Source organism: Myodes glareolus, chromosome 26 (assembly GCF_982192425.1).
Source record: "Myodes glareolus chromosome 26, mMyoGla1.1, whole genome shotgun sequence".
NCBI lineage: Eukaryota > Metazoa > Chordata > Mammalia > Rodentia > Cricetidae > Myodes > Myodes glareolus.
The window spans coordinates 34,510,843-34,523,484 of NC_142051.1; the positions used below are offsets into that span (position 1 = coordinate 34,510,843).

General features: G+C 44.1%; 1 protein-coding gene across 2 annotated transcripts in view; it reads left to right on the top strand.

The window, feature by feature from the left end:
* Positions 1 to 12,642, top strand: part of Cradd (CARD and death domain containing adaptor protein) — a 157,493-nt gene continuing 144,851 nt past the window's right edge. Inside the window, exon 1 of one of the 2 annotated variants that reach the window (XM_085683228.2) lies at positions 1 to 153. The gene's annotated coding sequence lies outside the window, so the exon portion shown is untranslated. Of the gene's footprint in view, positions 154 to 12,262; positions 12,387 to 12,642 lie in introns of those variants that run through there. The other variant, XM_048418347.3, reaches the window with a different exon arrangement.

Genomic DNA, 12,642 nt, shown 5'->3' on the forward strand with positions numbered 1-12,642 from the left:
CCCTTCCCCCAGCTCTCTTTCCTTTATTCCTAAGCGCAGGGCTGAATTCCAGGCGGTATGGTCCTCAGGGGACCCAGCTCAGCTTCGGTTCAGGCTTCAGGACCTTTGTGAATACCCGTTCTTTGGGCCAACAGGAAGTCCCCTGGGACACAGGTAAAGGAAGAAGGATTTCTTTTGATACGGTCTTTGAACAATGAGGCCTGTGGAATGGTGCAGGATTTGTACAGACATAGTCTGACCCACAAAAGGACACTCCTGTTTTAATAGCGGCCAAATCTCTTCCACCCTCCTGATTCGCACTGGTTCACATTTCTGGCCCAGCTATCTTTCTCCTTGATTGCCTTCAGAACACTCTGGCCTCTTCTGAGGAAACCTTTCCTTGAATTTTATCTCCTACCCTGCTGTAAAGACTTTCCAAGTAACAGGGTGCTTATCACCCCTGACACAATGCCCCAAGGTCCAGTATCACTTAGGAAAACAGAAGATAAGTTGTTTTCTTCTTCAGAGAAAAAAATTAAGACTTGGGTGGGGAAGGGTCCCTCACAGCACCAGACTGGGCTTAGGAAGTGCTCTGCCTTCTCTACGAGCTGGGTCATAACAGGAGACACAGAAAAGGCTCCTGTATTTCCCAGATCAATACAGTTGATTATCTTCATGAGTCCTGGAGACAGGAAGGACAGAATTCAATCATGGCCATGCCCACACCATTTCCAAGGAGCATTTGTACAATGCATGTGTGTATCAAGAAGTGAAATGATTGTTTTAGGTGTGCATTTGTGGGTGTGTATGTGTGTGTGTGTCTGTGTGTTTGTGTGTGTGTGTGTGTTTGTGTGTATGTGTATACCTCGTGGAGGTCATATCATAAAGTCAGGTGTTAGTCTTCAATTTCCACCTTGTTTGAGACAGGATCTCTTGTTTTTCTGTTTTATTAGGCCATCTGGCCATGAGCTTCCAGGGAATCTCTGCTTCCCATCTCTCCGCGGGTATGCTGGGATTACTAGTGTTCACTTTGGATTTGGGGATTCGAACTTGGAGTCTCACACTTGTATGGCAAGTGTTCTTACTGACTGAGTCCTCCACCTAGCCCCTGTTAGGTTTAGTTTTGTGCAACATTGCCATTGTCATGAGAACCTGTCATACACACAAACCACAAAATACTAACTGTAATTTCTGTGATTCCATGTACCATTCAAATGGTTTTATACTGGTTTCTCTTCTTATTTATTCTTTTCTCATACAATACATCCCAACTGCAGCCTACCCTGCCTCTACTTCTCCCAGTACCCTCCTCCGCTCTCTCTCAGATCCACTGTTTCTCTTGTTCCCTTCAGAAAAGGGCAGGCCTCCCAGGGATATCAACTGAACACAGTTAACAAGTCACAAAAAGACCAGGCACAAACCCTCATATCAAGGTTGGACAAGGCAGCCCAGGAGGAGGAAAAGGGTGCCAAAAGCAGACAAGAGAGTCAGAGACACCCCACACTCCCACGGTTAGGAACCCCACAAACACCCCACGCTAAACAACTACAATATGTATGTAGAGGACTTAGCTCAGACCCATGCAGGCTCCGGGATTGCCACTTCAGTCTTTATGAGCCCTTAAAAGCTCTGCTTAGTTGATTTTGTGGGCCCTGTTGTTCTGGTGTTCTCAACCCCTCTGGCTCCTACCTTCCTTCCTCACCCCCTTTTCCACAGGGTTCCACAGGAGTCCACAGGCTCTGGCTAATGTTTGGGCGTGGGTCTCTGCACCCGCTCCTGTCTGCTGCTGGAGGAAGCCTTTCTGATGATATTGGGATAGGCACTGATCTGGAGTTCTGGCAGCTGGCTTGGCCTCTGGTCGAGCAGGGGGCTTCCGTTTGAGTTGTGGGCCACCGTTTATATTGGTTTTTATGAAACACTACCACAGAATATAAAGAAGAATGGTAAGAATAATGCTAATTATTTTCTTTTGAAGTGCTGGGGATTGAACCCTGGGCCACCATGCTTGCTAAATATGCACTCTACCATGGGGCTACAACTTCAGCATAATTTAAAGAGAACGGTTTCCTATTTCCTGTTTGCTTACTCTTTTTTTTTCTTGCTTTTTTAAATAGAAGGACTGAGGGAATAAAAAGAAATGAAGAAGGAAGGTCGTGAGGGCTTCGAACTCCGGTGGAAGAGAAAGTTTATTGTAGATAAAGGGAAAGCGTAGCCAGAGGCAAAGACACCTGGGAGAGGTCTGAGTGAATGTGACCCCCAACCAGGCCGTGTGAGGAGAGGGAAAATGGGTGGGGGGGAGTCAGGAGAGTAAAAGCTGCTGTCTCGGTTAGGATTTCTATTGTTATGAAGAGACGCTATGGCCATGGCAACTCCTATAAAAAAGTATTTAATTGAGGTGGCAGCTTACAGTTCAGAGGTTCAGTCCATTATCATGGAGAAAAGCAGGCAGACGTGGTTCTGGAGAAGGAGCTGCCACGTGGAAGCAGCTGACTCACTGAGTGTGGCTTAAGCATCTCTGAGCCCTCAAAGCTTGCCTCCACAGTGACACACCTCCTCCAAGAAGACCACGCCCACTGCAGCAAGGCCACACCTCCCATTAGTGCCACGCCCTTTGGGACCATTTTCTTTCAAACCACCACAGGTAGACAAAAGAGGCTGGGTAACCAAAATGACTGGATTGTACTGGGAAGGGGTGCTGGGAGAACCTGGCAGCCAGGTCTACTTTGAAATGTTAAATAGGCACCTCAGCCTTTTGTCCCAGGTTCCAGGCCTAACAAAGACCTCTATTTCACTTTGCCTCGGACTCCGCGGGTACTTTAAGTGCCTCCTTCTGGCTTTTACATCTGCTGTAGGTAAAAAGTAAGCAACGAGGTGATTGTCTGGACGGTTGTGACGTGCTAGGTTGACTGAGATGAGGGATGCTTAGGTAGCTAAAGTGAGGGTGGTTCTGGAAGAGATTAGCATTTGAAATCAGTAGACAGAATACAGAAGGTACCGTTCAGTCCCGGAGAATAGGACCTAAGAAAAAGATGGTGGGGAGTGAATACGCTCTTCCTAGCTCCAACGTCCATTTTTCCCCCCTGCTTGCAGGTAGCAAAGCTGCTGGTTTGTAGTCCTTCAGGCTACACAGGGAGTGCCAGCACCTCTTGTTTTGTCCTTGTTGCTTAAAAACTATCTAAACTACCTTAGTCGAAGAATGAGCTGAGAGCAGACTATCTCTTCTGGTAGTTGCGAGGACTGAGGGTGTTAATGGCTGTTAAGTAAGAAGACTTCACTAGACGTTAGCCATACAAGGATCTGACTTTGTTAGGGTCGCCCCTAACTAGCTCTTATAACATAAATTAATCAGCTTCTATTAATCTGTGCTCTACCATGTAGCTCTTTTACCTCTTTTCTGTTTCTGTACGTTGAACTTTTCCCAAGTCTCCTGGCATCGCCTGGACACCTAGATTCGTCTTCCCAGTTTCTCTTCCGCTGCCCTAAAGTCCCACCCACCCACCCATACCTCCTGCCTAACTATTGGCCACTCCGCCTTTCATTACAGCAAACACAGCAATACATCTTCACACACTGTACAAATATCCCACGGCACCGAAGTGGAAATAAAAGCCAGACACAGACACAGCCACTGTGTGAGACACAGAACAAACAGATTAAGCCTAGCTGACAGCAGTGGCCCGTGAGAACCCTGCTTGAGCTGCTAAGCCACTTTGACCAAATCCGCAGTTGTGAGTCAGTCAACACAGCAAACAGCAAGTACAACCGGGGAACTCCTCAAGGTCACCTTTACTTCCTTCCTGCTGGAGCAGGATCCCTGTGCTAGCACTTTGTGCTTGATTCCAGACAACGTGAAGAAGGAGGCACCGGATATAACACTTATCCAGCCAGCACTCCCTGGGCCTGGTTGGGCATGGATGGTATTATCAATAACTGTTCATAATAAACAATGGCATTTTACCCAGTGCAGAAGCGGAGAGGATCCTCCCTCCTTCACTATCTTTTTTCCCTTCTTCCTTTTCTTTCTTTCTTTCTTTCCATCTGTCTGTCTGTCTGTCTGTCTTTAATCCTTTTCTCCTCTGTAACGAGTCTTTTTCTGTCCCACCAGCCAGCTCTCAAAAACTGACATGGAGACTTCTTATTAATTATAAAAAGCTTGGCCTATAGCTTAGGCTTGTTTCTAACTAGATCTTATAACTTAAATTAACCCGTTTATATTAATATATGTTCTGTCACATGGTGTTACCTCTCTTCTGTCTTGCACCTCTTTTTTCTTCTCCACATCTCCTGACATCTCCCTTGTTGGGAGCTGCAGATCCCTGGTTGCCCCATGACTTCTTCTGCCTTCAGCTGCTCTGAGCACGAGACCCTGATGTCAGGCTGCTGAGTCTGCAACTGAAAGATTCCCGAGAGCTGGGTGTGGCTAAGGATCCCTATATAAGCTGCCCTTAGACACAGTAAAGTGGCATTTGGCATTCTTGTATCAAGGATGACCTGTGTCCGTGTCTCTCTCTGTCTGTCTCTGTCTCTGTGTTTGTCTGTATGTTTTTAAGTCTCCAGATTATTTCCTGGCTTGTGTACCAGTTCTGTAGTAGCACGGAAGCTACAGGACCATTGGGATTTTACAGGACTGTTCAGGTTTTTACACTCCCTCATACCCAGATACCTCTCCTCACCTTCCTTCCTCTCCCTGGAAATCCTACCTATATCTCCTATCTCACTATTGGCCATTCAGCTACACCAATCACAGCAATACACCTTCACACAGTATACAAATATTCCACAACGCTCTTCCTCCTCCTCTTCCTTTTCTACCTCCTTCCTTTTCTATCCCTTTGTATAAACCAGACTTCTCTGTTACAGGATATTTGCACACTGTGAAGATGCATTGTTGTGACTAGTTTAATAAAAAGCTGAGCCGGGCGGTGGTGGCACATGCCTTTAGTTCCAGCACTTGGGAGGCAGAGGCAGGCAGATCTCTGTGAGTTCGAGGCTGTCCTGGTCTACAGAGTGAGTGCCAGGATAGGCTCCAAAGCTACATGGAGAAACCCTGTCTCAAAAAACAAAAACAATAAATAAATAAAACAAAAGAAAAAGCTGAATGACCAATAGCGAGGAAGTAGAGGTTAGGCCATACATCTCGGAGAGGTTAGGCAGAGAGAGAAACTCAGGGAAATGAATCTAGGGGCTCAGGAGATGCCAGCGAGACACTGAGGAAGTCAGACATACAAGATGGAGGAGATGTAATATAAATTAATATTAATGGGCTAATTTAAGTCTTAAGAGCTAGTTGGGAACAAACCTAAGCTAAGGCCAAGCTTTCATAATTAATACATTTCCGTGTCATTATTGGGGAGCTGCTGGTCCCAAAGTAAGTCCAACCTCACTTTTCTGGGACTCCTTATGCAGCCCAGGTTGACCTAGAAGTCATGATCCTCCTGCTTCATCCCTCTAACGCTGGAGTGAAGGCAGCATGTCTGTGTGTTATTCCTCGAAGTTTGTTTTTACATAAGTGAGAGAAACAACCAGTGGGAACATGACTCGCTGGTGCGGGGCATATGGCTGAGGATGCTTCTGTGGCTGTGATGGGCTACCGATGGCTACGCACCCTTGACATTCCTCTCGTTGAGGAGCGAGACCTCTTTCTTTTCTCCCTGGATCTGGGCTGTGGCTGAAGAGCCTGGCTTTGGGAGAAAACAGGCAGCTTCTGCCTTTGTCTCTGGACGCCTTGAGCTTCTCTGCCTGCTGTCGGGAGCTGGCAGAATGCCTGAGAAGACATGGAAGGGCAGAGCGTTCCGATGAACCTAGACCCTGCCAACAAGCTAGTATAGGACAGAACCAGACAAAGCCACCGGATGCTATCAAATAGGCTTCACAACAAATGCGTAACTAATTCCCTGCCCCAACAAATGACAGTCGAGGAGGGGAGAGCAAATCCTCCTGAGATTTGCAAGGATAGGATGTTTCTGTTTACTGTTGTGCATTTTGTGTTCTGAGATCATAGGGGAAAATCAACGAGGGTCATATTCTATAGCCCTTTCTGCTTTTTCTTTTTTTCAAAGAGGCTGAGCCAGTACTACTTGCGTGGGTGGAAGGTGGGGGCTTGTTTGGGTAGAGACAATATTTCAATCCGTATCACGCTTCTACTCAACTGGTGTTCCAAGCCTCCAAGCATTTCTATTCCTGTTATCTAGGAGAAAAGAGACACCCAGAAGCCTCTAGCACTTTTTTTTAATGGCTTGCCTCTTTTCCTTATTAAATAATCAAATTAAATCTTCGTTTTAGCATGAGTGTTGGCTCTTTGTTCAGAACTGTACGCTCCCTGTATACCTATCACACGGCTGGATGCGCGCCCACTTAACAGCACAAAGGACAGGAAGGGGTAAATGGCTATATTTGCTTTTTATTAAGATGTAGCTGAGCTTTTTGGTGGATTGTTATCAGAAAGAACAGTTATCATTAATGATGCTAAAACAAAATCCTTATATTTAGCAGACATTGTCTAGGCTTTAAGTGGACTTTATGAAATAACCCAAGATAAAAACTTGGTCCATTTGACTACTTGGTATTTACTGATAGCTCATCCTGGCAGACCCATGATGATTTAATTTTGCTTGGAGAGACATTTTCAACAGGATTCATGGTGAAGTGCATTTGTGGTCAGTGTGACCAGTTGGTAAGAGTAATGTCCAGGGACTTTTGTGGGCATGCAAATTTTTCTGTGCATATTTACGATACTAAAGTCTATGGTTTTCAAATATATGGCTATACTTGAAACAGGTTTATACATTCTTCGTTGTTCATTAAAGGAACCTTACCACTGGGAGATGTAACTCAGTGGTGGAATGTTTCTGCGGTGTGAATAAGGTCCTAGGTTCAACCCCTGAGCTGCTAATATAAATGAATAATATCCGGCAACCATTGAGTTGCGTGTACATTGGAAAATATAAAACATCTTAGCTCATTCCCCTGGGACCAGGGCAGCCTGCTTCTATTTTACTTTACTTGAACAAGAATCTAAAGTTTGGCGGCTAAATTATTTTCATAAAATAACTCAGTCTCATTTATGCCTGCTATTTGAATTTTATAGTTAGCGCCTCTGATGCTGTGATAAAACTGACCAAAAATAACCTAGGGAGGAAGGAGTTTATGTTATTGTGTGATGGTTTACTCTTTTGGCATTTTTGGGGGGGACAACATCCAACACCCAAATAAATCACATGGAGGCTTATTCTTTGTTATGAATGCCCAACCTTCGCTTGGCAACCTTCGCTTGGTTGTTTCTTGTTGACTTTTCTTAATTTAAATTATCCTGACTACCTTTTTCCTCTGGGCTTTTATCTTTCTTACTTCTGCATATCTTACTTTCTCTCTTACTCTGCGACTGACTGTGTGACTGGGTGGCTGACCCCAGGCATCCTCTCTCCCCCTTTTCTTGCTCTTCCCTTTCCAAATTTCTCCTATTTATACTCTCTGTCTGCCAGCCCCACCTATCCTTGCTCCTGCCTCGCTATTGGCCGTTCAGCTCTTTATTAGGACCATCAGGTGTTTTAGACAGGCACAGTAACACCGCTTCACAGAGTTAAACAAATGCAGCATAAACAAAAGTCACACTCCTAAAAATAATATTCTCCAACAAGTTTATTTCGTCTTACCCTTCCAAGCGGTAGTCCATCATTGGGCATAGCCAAGGCAGAACCCTAAAGTCAGGGCCTGAAGCTGAGACCACGAAGGGGTGCTTCTTACCGCTTTGTTCTTCATGGCTTACTCACTTTATTCTCCTACAACCCAGAACAACCAGGTCAGGGTGGTACTGCCCACAGTGGGCTGGGGCTGGGCCCTCCCACATCAATCATCAAACAACACTGTGCCCCACAGACACGCCCACAGGCCAATCTGGTGGAGGCATTTCTTCAACCAAGGTTCCCTCTCCCTCTGTGACTAGTTTGTGTTAAATTGACAAAAAGGGAACCAGCACGCTGAAGCTCATGCTTTCTCTCTAACCGGTGACACCTGATGTCAGCCCGGTAGATACTCAGTAGACAAGTTAGCTATTAAAATGTGCCATTTAGGGAACTACAGGTTGGTTGTTACTTAGTATTTGAGAGGGTCTCAAGGGCATCTAACTCTTAGTCTCTCAGTCTTGTACTTAACTGTATCACTAGAAAACCAGTACCTGGGCTGCCTTCTCTTATGCAATGCATCTGAAGACCAGAAATGTAGCTTGGTGAATATTTCGGTATCTTATGCATAGCAGCATGGGAAAACCCCTTAATTTATCTGATAGTTCATATCAAGGCTCCTTTGATAATTTCCTGCTTGAACCAGGTCCAGAAAAGTTTAAGCTGGTACATATTGTCTTAGGGTTTCTATTGTAAGAACGAAACACCATAGCCAAAAGCAAGTTGAGGAAGAAAGGGTTTATTTGGTTTAGGCTTCACATTTTAGTCCATCATTGAAAGAATCCAGGACAGGAACTCAGATAGAACAGGAGTTCAACAGGGAAGCACTGTGGAACAATTCTTTTGCGTACTGTGAATATGTATTAGTCTCACTGGTTCAATAAAATCAACTGGCTAATAGCTAGGCAAGAAGAGGTTAAGCAGGAAAGTCAGACTGGGAGGATGCTGGGAAGAAGAATGGCCGAATCATGGAGTTACCAGCCAAACACAGAGGAGGCAGGTGATAAACATGCTGTGCTGAAAAATAGTACTGCCATGTAGTAGAGTGTAGATAAGAAATACAGGTTAATTTAAGTTGAAACAGCTAGTTAGTAACAAGCCTAAGCTATCAGATGATCATTTGTAATTAATAATAGTTCTCTGTGTGGTTATTTGGGAGTGGGCTGGTGGGACAAACCTGACTGATGGTCCTGATTAAAAACTCCACCTACAAACGGTATCCAAATGTCCAGCACTTACATCCACATAAGACCGAAGAAAGCTTATGAAATGATTCCAAACTTACAAAAACAGAGTCAAACATGTCTTCCTGATAACTGCCCTTTCTTTGGGAAGACTCAATACTAGCAGCAAACAGAGGTACAGCAATTTTAAGAGGCCCTACAGTCAAACACTTAAGTGAGGTTTATGAACAATGGGCAGGGCACAGTGGGCGGTGTGCTAATCAGTGGCAGCTTAGACCCAAATACTTCCCAGTGTTGGGGCATTACATGTGGCTCCCTGATACCTCCACCATGAGGCTAGGCTCTCAGGGAACTGAAGGGGAGGACCCAACATATCATGAGCTAAGCTGTACAGTGGTTTAAGTTTTGCTCACGTAGACAGAAAAGATTACAGATAAACAATAAAGACAGACCCAGATGAAAGAAACTTCTTAAAGGGTTAGTGTGTTTTAAAATGTACATAAGCTTGGGAGAGAAAAAAGAAAGAGTATAGACAGTTTTGGAAAAATAATAATTTAAAAACAATAAAGTACTTTAAAAAGGAATAAGGTAATATAAAAAGAAAAAAGCCCTATAAAGATGAAAAATTATATGGGTAGTCTGGACCTTGTATGTTATTGTATTGTTTTCAATTTTTTTGACTGCTGATGAATGAGCAATCACTGCTAAGACACATTGGATTGTGAAGGCTGCTGGATTAAACCAACCTATATATTTTAAAAATGCCTTGATTCAAAACAGAAGTCAAAAGATACGTTGCTTTGGGGAAGAGTTTATGCTTTTGTTCCCACAGAAAACAAAACGCTGTGGATTCATTTAAGGTTGAAGATGATCACATTTGATTGACAAAGACCCCTTGAAAATCCTGGCTACAGACATAAAGAAATAAACCTAGAAAAGCTACAAAGCACATAATGTATATTTTATCTGCTCAAACATAAAAAAAAAACCTTTGACTCACTTGTGTATAAAGTAAGTCTATACTTGTATTAATACAGATATGTATGCTACCTTTAAATGTTTTTGTATTTTCAGAACAAAGGGACTAGACACCAATAGAAACAAGTGGTTCAGGTGATCCACCATTTTGGAGCACCCTGTTGTAGTTTCCTCACAGTTTTGCATCCAGAACAGCTTCAAGGCTGCTGGCTGAGATGATCCAGCTTCATAGACCACTACAAATTCAAGAATTTAAAAGGACAAGGCTGTAGGCAGAAGTTTCTGTCCTGCCAACAGCTCCCAAATAAACACATGGAAGTTTATATTAATTATAAATGCTTGGTCTATAGCTCAGGCTTGTTACTAGCTAGCTGTTGTAATTTAACCCATATTTCTTATCTACCACTGCCACATGGCTTGTGGCTTGTTACCCCATTTTCTACCTGTCCCGATTCCTCTGCATCTCTGGCATCTCCTGCAACTCTGCCCTTCTTTATCCCAGCATCCTTAGTTTGGTTGTCTCTCCTGTACTTCCTGCCTGGTTCTCCGCCTGCCAGCTTTTAATTAACCCATGAGAGTAATGCATATTCACAGTGTACAGAAAGGTTATTCCTCAGCACAAGACATGGTGGCACTTATCTGTAATCTCAGCTACTAGGGAGGTTAGAGCTGGAGAATCACAGGTTCTACGTCAACCTAGGCAACTTCGTGAGACTCTGTCTCGAAATAAACAGTAGGGAAAACAGAAAGAAGGCTGGTGATATGGGTCAGTGGTAGGGTGCTTTCCTAGTTTATATGATGCCATATCTTCAATCCCCAGTACTCAATATAGTAAAGTAAGCTAGAGGTTGAACTGTCTTCTTCTTCTCCCTCTCTTCTTCCTCCTCTCCCCCCTCCATCTCTTTTTGAGATAAGGTTTCACTTTATAATCTTCTCTGGCTTTGCTACAAGCACCAAGTTGGCCTTGAACTCACAGAGGTCTGCACGCCTGTTTTGAGTGCTGGGATTAAAGGCCTGTGCAACTGTGCCCTGCTTAGAGTTATTTGCAAACTCATGAGACGTTATCCTTCTGTTAAAATTTTGATTCTTATTATATAATGGGAAAATACATACTTTTGTACATTGGAATTTTTCAGTTTCTTGTGAACTAAATCAAGATCTAGTTTTGTGATTATTTCATGTCTACTAAAAGAAGGAATCTGTTTTTTTTCTCTGTCCCTTTGTCACCTTATTTTCACATCTATGAAACTGGAAGAAACCAAACATCCAGCTTCTTTGACTTGTTATTTTTTTAATATTGCAAAAGTAAGGATCAAATTGAAAGACATAAAAATACTCAGGTCTTCTGCAAGAGCTGTCTGTGCTCTTAACAGCTAAGCCATTTCTTCCCCACCAACTCTTTTTTGTTTTGTTTTATATCATTTTGTTTCTCAAGATAGGGTTTCTCTGTGTAACATTCCTGACTGTACTGCAATTTGTAGACCAGGCTGGCCTCGAACTCACAGAGCTCCACCGGTCTTGATAAAGGATTCTTTTCGTATTCTCAATTTTTTTTGGGGGGGGAGGCAAGCTAGGTATGATGGAACACACCTTTAATCCCACACTTAGAAGGCAGAGACCGGTGGAGCTCTGTGAGCACAGACAGCTCTTGCAGAAGACCTGAGTTTGGGTCTAAGCACCCACGTCTGGTAGATTAAACTTCCTGTAACTCCAGGTCCAAGGGATCAAATGACCTCATCTGGCCCTGTATAAAGATCTGTTTTCATGCACACACACACACAGACACACACACACACACACACAGAGACACACAAAGACACACACACACACACACACACACACACACACACACACACACACACACACCCTACAATATAATAAAAGAATTAGCAGCTGGGCATTGGTGGCGCACGCCTTTAATCCCAGCCCGCAGGAGGCAGAGGAGGATCTCTGAGTTCGAAAGCAGCCTGGTCTACAAGAGCGAGTTCCAGGACAGCTAGGACTGTTACACAGAGAAACCCTGTCTCAAAAACGAAACAAAACAAAACAAAGCAGTTACATCCTTTTTGGTATATCATCCAATTAATTAAAAAAATGAATTGACGAGTTTATTAATCGCTTCATGTTAAAAAAGTAACGTGTGTGTTTGTGCAAGTGTCTGTTTTACTGGGCGTTGAACCCAAGGCTTAGTTGCTTGAGTAACTTTTGACCTGCCTGCTATGTGTAAGGCTCTCATGGAGAGTTTGTGTTAAGAGTCAACGATTCATTTACTTAGATAACTTCTTAGATCATTTAAAGTACTTTTTTTTTTTTTTTTAAGTCTGGAGAGGGTGTCTCTTTTACCCACACCAAACATGGCGGAGAAAGCTTTAAGCTGACTTCTTGGTCCCTCAACAAAGATGGCTCCCACACGCCCTGCCCTTGCCCTCAACAAAGATGGCTACAGTACTTCCTGTCTAGGGCTTTTGCCTGCAACAAAGATGGTGTTTATGGCACGGGTTCCCTAAGAGTTTGGATTCCGGTTGTAGTCTTTTTTTTTTTTTTTCTAAGATACGTGGTCGCAGACGTAAGTAACAGGAATCCATCTTCTCCCTAAATCCCTGCGCTGTGGCGACACCGCCCCTGCGCGGCTCTCTCGGCGCAGTTTGCTCTGGTCCCAGCAGGGCGAGGGTTTGGGTGGCGGGGCCGGGGGCCGGGAGCGGCATTCCCGATGAAGATCATTCCTCGGGTTCGTGTCCCCTGCACGTCGCTGGTGTGACACAAGGACGGCTTTCAGCAGCCGAGACAGGGAGACCTCAAAAGTTCCGCAGGGAAGCACGCTG